At 35.7% G+C, this 8,047-nt stretch overlaps 1 pseudogene; it reads right to left on the bottom strand.

Moving 5' to 3' along the window:
* Positions 1-5,454: 5,454 nt before the first annotated feature.
* On the bottom strand, positions 5,455-7,348 carry LOC115889817 (annotated as a pseudogene).
* Positions 7,349-8,047: the final 699 nt, after the last annotated feature.

The following is an 8,047-nucleotide window of genomic DNA, read 5'->3' as shown; positions in this document are numbered from 1 at the left end:
GATCTACCAGCTCTGAAAATATTTGCACTAATTTAAGAGACTCACAATGTATCAATCTTTCTTGATTTGAATATACTATTTTCTGTTGAATAAAAAATTCTCTACTAAAATATCCAGTATCACTGATTTTGTTTCAGTATCAGTATCACCACTGATTCTTTGAAAAGTTCGGAGTACCCAACAAATTTCTTACAGTGTGTAAAAGTCTCCATAACAACAAGTCAAGAGTGTCACATCATGGATCACTGAGCGACCCATTCCTAACAAATACAGGAGTTAGGTAGGGATGTGTCTTAGCGCCTCTCCTATTCAACATATTCATGGCAGCGCTCTCCATTATAGTGGACAGCAAACTGCAGGAGAGAGGATTGGGCATTAGATACAGATATGACGGCGGTCTGTTCAACATAAAAAGACTCAGGGCAAAAACACGTACAAAATTTATCGCAGAACTTCAATACGCTGATGACTGCGCTCTAGTTCCAAACACGGTACAACAATTACAAGAGATGTTGAACACATATACCTGGGTATACGAGGCTTTGGGCCTTAAGCTAAACATCGACAAAACTAAAATCATGTGCACTCCCCCGGAAGATCACAACAATGCTATAAAAATCGGAGAAGAACTATTGGAATATGTGGCGGAATTCAATTACCTTGGCAGTTTGATTTCGGAAAAGGCCAATATTGACTCTGAAATTCAGCACAGGATTAGTAAGTAGGGCCTCAAGAGCATTCTGGAAATTAAAAGACAGGGTTTTCTACAATCATGACTTGAGTACAAAAACTAAACTTGCAGTGTACCGAGCAATTATAATCCCCACCATGTTATACGGGAACGAAACCTGGGTGCCGTACCGCCTACATATGAACGCATTAAACAAGTTGCAACAGAGACACCTTAGACAACTCTTAAGAGTCGGGTGGTTCCATCATGAGTATTGAAGTCATGGTCACAAAATCCCGCCTAAGATGGGCTGGTCACGTATGCAGAATGCAAGAAAACCGCATCTCTGCTTTACGATGAGCTTGTAGACGGTAAGAGGAGGCCGGGTGGACAACCGAAAAGGCACAAGGACATTTTCCACGAAAATTTAAAGGGAGTTAACATGCAGAGTGAGTGGGAAAAAGTAGCTCACAATAGAACTCAATGGAGAAAGGTTGTAAACTCAGTTAACAGCGGCAACCAAAAAGTAAAAAGGCAACAAAGCAATGAGATTTTTGAATGTCTGGAGTGCGGTAGGCAGATAACATCACGTATCGGGCTTTTCAGTCACAGAAAAGCTCATGAAAGAAAACGCCTTGCGTGACCATCTTCTTTATGTGTGTCGAATACTCGTCAGTGAGTAACGGCTGTATGTATGTATGTATCACTGATTTGCAGTGGGCATGCTATACGCATGCGTGACGTTCTAAACCTAACATATTTAAAAATTAAATTCGTATATAATTTTCTTCTGTGAATTTTTTTGACAAATCCAACAAGTTAGAGATCATTAAAATTGATACAGCTGTTCTTGAGTTATAAATGGTGGAACTTACCTGAATTTGTTTTCAAAAGCCTCTTTAAATGACAATGAAGGAAATTTTGTACAAAAATGTATAAAAATGAAACATCTAATTTCTGATAATAAGAAAAAAAAGATACAAAAAAGGTAACGCTCCTGTCACAAATCCTGGAAAAAAAAGGTACGGTATGCATAAAAAAGCATTTAAATATAATTTAAATTTCAAAATAAGAATAATTTTGTATTTAAATTGTATAACAAAATTTGAAAAATAAATGTATTTTTAGCAAGAACGATCTATACAATTTTTTTATACATTTTATTGAACAATATCAAAAAGTATCATTATTATAATAAAGAAAAAATAAGTTCAACTCTAAATCTACAGATCTCGCAAAACTTTTGTGAGCGCTATTTCAATTTTATTGTGAGTGTTCAGTTATATTCTTGCGGAAAGGAAACCAAGTCCAGTCAATAAAAACTTACAATTTTACTGTACTGAGAAGCTTTTTGTTATATCTAGTATTTATAAGTTTATAGATTGCAATCTGGGCTTAGATGGTCTTCACTGATAATGCTCTGGCAAAACTGTAAAACTCAATTACGAGGTTCACTGAACCACTGAAAATGTCTTCGAACAGAGAAAGAGATTTATGAGATTTAGTCTTTTGTTTGGTCTAGTATACAGTGTGGTCCGAACTGTATTCCGCAAACTTCGGCAGCATATTTTGCAGATAAAAATAAGTAAAACGTTCGTATAAACGTATATCCTAAAATGCTTAGTTTCGGAGATACAAGGTGTAGAAGTTTCATTTTTATTTCGATTTTTTCCAAATAATTTCTGACGTAACGTTAATATATTATTGCTGTCTGGGAGTTTTTTGACATGAGAAGTTTGATTTTGATGTCAATATGACTCTTACTTCTAGAGAGCGCCACCTACATATTTTTAACTGGTTTGAAGAGTAATAACTTTTTGTCCGTCCCTGTATAAAATTTAGAGTGAAAAATATACATTTACACACGTAAAAAAGGTCTCTTGGTAAAATCGCTATGAGTAATGGTTCTCGAGATATTTGGATTCGAAATTATCAATATCTCTCATCATTGGAATTGGCATAAATTAAATATGTTGACTATAAATGGTTATTAGACTGAAAAATTACGACGGAAAATGTAAAAAAAAAAAAAACTGTTTAATCATCATTTTTTCGAAGAAAAAGAATTTGATGTTACGTTAAAAAATAAAAAGTGCCCAAATTTATCATTTCAGTCAAATATTATCTGCTCAACATAGGTTTATTTATTGTCAATTGACATGTATTGAATATTTCATTCTTATTATCTTGAGACGGTTGTCGTAACAGATTTTTACCAAGAGACATTTTTTACGTGAAAATACGGAAATGTATTACGGTGTTGCATCGTCGAGCGGGACAAAGGAATCCTCCTTCCCTTAATTATTTTAGAGAAGTAATTCTATGTAGGTTTATTGAAGAGCACTAAAACCCACATTCAAAAGAATAACTTTAGATCATTTTTGACATTAGCCGGTTTACGAGTTATCGCGATCTTCTTTTAAATGATCTTTCTTTCGTATGGCCCTGATATTTACTTATGAGCAGCAGTCAAGGTAAAAGATAACTGTCAATGAAGTTGTACATTTCAGAAATTTATCATTTATAGATGTTTTATTTATTATTTAAAACTCATCCTACAGTCGAAAAATATTAGCCATGAATTACCGAAGAAAAAGTATTATGATTAAATGGCAATTATCAAGGAATAGTTATCAAAAGGTTTCGGACATTGTTTGCTGCTCTGTATCCGAATAGACCGATACCTGGAAATTCTACAATCGCAAGGAATATCCAGAGATTGAGACAAAGGTACCTTAAATAAATAACTGCAGATGTGAAGCAAGGCAGAAACAAAGAGAAGATGCAGAAATGATACTGACTTGGAAGTTTTATTGGCGTGAAAGAGAACGATCACACTACAGGCGTTTTGAATTTTAGAAACGACGACTTAAATACTATTCCTTCAAATTTGAAAACACCAAGAGCTACAAGGTGGGGACGAAATACGGCGCGGCGGCAGGCGTTTTGTTTTGATATGATGGAAAGAGCAAACACGGATAGGAATTTTAAAACATATGTTTTTATGACGGAATGCACGTTAACCTTAAATAATGAACCCAATGTTCAAAATTATCGATATTGGAACAAAGAAAACCAACAAGGTTTGTCGAAACAAGGACGAAATATCCACAGAAAGTAAATGTTTTGGGCAGGGATATTCGGACACAATATTATCGGGCCTTTATTTCTTAGGCGAAATTTAAAGCATTGCAGGAATATTATTTGGAAATACTCGAAAATCATATTTTACCTGCTTTACATGATGCCGCTAGGGAAAATCAGGAAGATTGGACCAATGGTTGGCTGCCCGGCACATAGCACCCTGGCTGTTCGGGAATATTTAAACAATAGTCTTTAAACGGAAACGTTATTGGCCTAAATCATACGTAAATTGGCCAGCAAGGTCTCCTGATATTTCGCCAATGATTTCTTTCTCTGGGCCATTTCAAAAACAGGATTATACAAGGATAAAATACCCAAATCTGACGGTTAAAAAATCTTATTTACTGCCGAATGCATAGAATTTCAGTTTACCAACTAGTTAATGTCAGAAGAAATTTTTATGATCGCCTGTGTTATTGTCTAGCAGTCGATGGAGGTATATTTGAACATCTTCTTACATCCTAAAGTTCTAACAATTTAATAAGTACCTAAATGAATAAGTTATTGGTATTGTAATTAATACTATAATACATTGTCAACTGAATTTACTTTATTTACTGTATTCATATTATTTTGTATATTTATAAATACATCTTTAAGATTTTGCCGATGTATAATGGTTTTCAATAATAATCGGTATCAGCACTAAATAGGAAAATTTCTGAAATGACAACTCATTTGAGCAGTATATATTTACCTGGACTGGGCTCATAAAGTAAATCACAGAGCCATAAGAAAGTGAGAAATAGTTAAAAAAGAAAATCGGCAGATAACTCGTAAACGGGCTAATCAAAATTATCTAAAGTTATTCTTTGAATGTGGGTTTTAAGTGCTCTTCAATAAACCTAAGTAGAATTATTCTCTAAAATAATTATGGAAGCCAATAAATGACCCATTAAAATTTTAGATGGATATCCTATGTCCCGTCCGACCGTTATGCAACACCCGGATGATCTCTCACTCCGAGTAGTTATACAGGTACGGACGAAAGTTATTACTTTTTCCAACGGTTAAAAATATGTTAAGTGGCGCCATCGAAAAATAGAATCATATTGACATCAAAATCAAATTTCTCACGTCAAACTCTCAGACACCAATTTTCATCTAAATATTGATGTTACTTCAAAAATTATTTGGAAAAAATCGAAATAAAAGTGAAATTTCTACACAATGTATCTCCGAAACTAAACAAGACTTTTAAGACATTTAAATAACATACAAAAAAATATATAACATTTTTTACATATTTTTATCTGCAGAATATGCTGCCAAAGTTTCCGAAATACAGTTCGGACCACCCTGTATATACCGTATCATAGAAAAAAAAACCGCATCAAAGTCGGCTGAGGAATGAGAACCGATTATAATTTTGGCGAGGCCAACCTCTAATTGACGTAAATTTGGTCAAATGATCACTAATTTATATAAAATGATTAAAAAAGGATATAGAACATATTTCCAGAGACACAAAAATCTACTTTAGCAATTTTTTTTTGCTTTTTTTTAAAGCATTGTGTTTTAACCTCTCTCTGTAATAAAAGATAAAACAGCTAATTCTGAGATAAAACGCATTTTAATCAAGAAACATACACGCAGAAACGGTAATAGTACAAATCCAGCCAACTTTCCTCAAACCAAATCTAATTCAATCTTGTCTCCTTATGTTCACCACGCTCCTTCTGGCTCCGGTCCAGAAACGAGTAGTCCCTGGAATTGGGAAGGCCGCTTATCACGCACGCACTCAGCGCCGACCTGTTCAAGTTCATCGAAGTTCCCACGAGCCATTCGCCCAATTCCGCGTCGTAGCACTCCACGTAGTTGATCGTTGTCGACCCGTTAAAACCACCGATCACGTAAATGTAACCGTCCAAGATGACCGTTCCAAAGTTGCTCCGGGGCGTCATCATTTCGGGAATCTCCATCCAAGAAGAGGACGAGGAAGCGTCAGGAACGAACTTTTCCGAAGTTGGGAGTCGGGTGTATCCGTTAAAACCCCCAATAGCGTAGAGGGAGTTCTGGAAAGCTATCAGACTCACCCCGGATCGAGCTGATATCATTGAAGAGATATAAGACCATTGATTAGTCAAAGGATCGTACATTTCAGCCGAATTAATCACTTCCTGGCCATTAAATCCACCAACAATGTAGATTTTGTCATTTAGAGTCGCTGCACTCGCATCAGACCTCTGTTTAAGCATCGAAGACACCAACTCCCACTGGTTTTTTACTGGATCATACCTCTCCACACTGTTCATCCTAATCCTACCATTATAGCCACCCATCGCGTATATCTTTCCCATACACAGCACCACACTGACGTAACATCTGGAATAGTACATACAAGCGCAATCACTCCACTCGTGAGTAGCCGGATTAAAGCATCTTACAGTGTTGAAGTACTCATTTCCATCGAACCCTCCAACAAGGTAAATTTTATCCTGATAAGCGCACATTCCATGGTAAGCTCTTGCCACTACATCAGTGTCGCTGGATATTAACCATTTTTCTGATCTGTTATCGTAGGTTTCAACGAAAGAGGTTGGACTTCCCGCGGTCCATCCTCCTATAACAAAAATTACATCGTAAGGAATTCTAGGTCGAGTTAGATATGTGTTTAAAGGCTCTACCTCGACGTCTCGTATATCGTGGAGTATAGTCCAAAACTCAGCAATGTAAAATATTTACACATGGTATCTTCTTGGATCATCGGCCATCGGGCAATCTTCAAAATTTTCTCTAAAGACAAGTTTCCCATTCGAATACACTTGATCAAGTCGAGTAAATGAGATTTTTTGTGTGTCTGGAAATGTTGGATTCCAGGTTTTGATAGCCTCGAACACTGTTTCTTCTGTTTTCACATTTAAATAGTCGTCAGAGAGAATTTGTTTGAGTTGTTTGGCGGGAAGTTCGCAAAAATACTCGTTGTTGTTGAATACTTCCGTGAAATTTTGGAGCAGGTAGATGTTTCCTTTGTTGGTAGTATTTACAGAAAAATTGCGTTGAGAACTTCAGGATTTGAAGACAGTTGGTTGGTGACAGGTCGTTTATAAGAAACTCGCAACATTTATGGACTAAGTTAAGGATTCCGTACTGATCGGCGTATTTGAGTACTTCGAAGACATTCGATGTAGTTATAACACAGTTACCGGTATATGCGTAGTCCAGAACTATTCTGAAAGCTCCGCTGGATATGTTGACGTTGGCCTCTTTGATTTCCTGACCGCCTCGGTTGATGGAATTGGTAAAAAGTGCCCGAAAGTACGGACTGATTGCAGAGAGAATTATTCGATGCACGTTAAACTCTGTACCATCGTCGCATTTCACTGTTCCATCGCAAAGCTGGTTTTTCGATCGTAACTCTTCCCAAATATTCGGAAAGTGGACGCTGGCACTGTCGCCCATCCCGTTGTTGCATTTCTTGCACTTTGGCGTTGTAATTCGTGCCTTGTGTCGTTTCCACGATTTTCCCTTGTTCAAAATAGGAAACGATTTGCGTTTCGTCGATGGCTTCCTTAACTTCATTGTAAAGCTCATTTAATCTGTGTTGTCAGAAAGGCGGGTGTAAATTTTTTGTATACTTGAACGGTTTTGACGTTTTGTCAGAAAGACGTTACAGTCTTTGTGAATGTCTCAAATGAAACGTCTTCTTCAATTTTGACATAGAAATATACCAGATATCAAGTAATATTTGCGACAGTATTTTTTTCAAGAAACTTAATATTCTAAAATTGATGTTGGTACATGTTGAATACTTTTGTTCATTTTATTTTTGTAAAAAAAAAAAAAAAAAAAAATTTTTAAGGAAAAAATGTCTGGATTAACTTCTTTTTGCGTTATCTACGTACGTAACGTATTTTAAAACATATTTAAAGTACAGTCTCACGGACAGATAATATGTAGAAATATCTATCATTGCAAGGTCAAAAAAGGTGTTGTTTTTAAAATGAAGTTTATTGTTTAAACAGGATATTTTTAATTGTTGAAGCTAGCAATTTAAAACAAGCCAAACTTTTTACTATGGATCGCTGTTAAAAATACAAAGCTGCGTGCGTTTAATGTCAAGGTCTGGAAAAAGGTTTGATACCTGCAATGAATAAATAATAACTTCTAACATTAAACAGCCCTGTCAAAAGTTCTATTATTAATAAGCTCGAAACTGAACTAATTAAATTATAGTAGCGATTGACCTGCACTTTTTAATAAATTAGATAGATAAAAATATTACTACCATAA

Source organism: Sitophilus oryzae, unplaced genomic scaffold, assembly GCF_002938485.1.
Source record: "Sitophilus oryzae breed Bouriz unplaced genomic scaffold, Soryzae_2.0 scaffold_849_pilon_pilon, whole genome shotgun sequence".
Taxonomy (NCBI): domain Eukaryota; kingdom Metazoa; phylum Arthropoda; class Insecta; order Coleoptera; family Curculionidae; genus Sitophilus; species Sitophilus oryzae.
The sequence above is the reverse complement of the archived record's forward strand: the minus strand, read 5'-3'. Positions and strand labels throughout refer to the sequence as shown.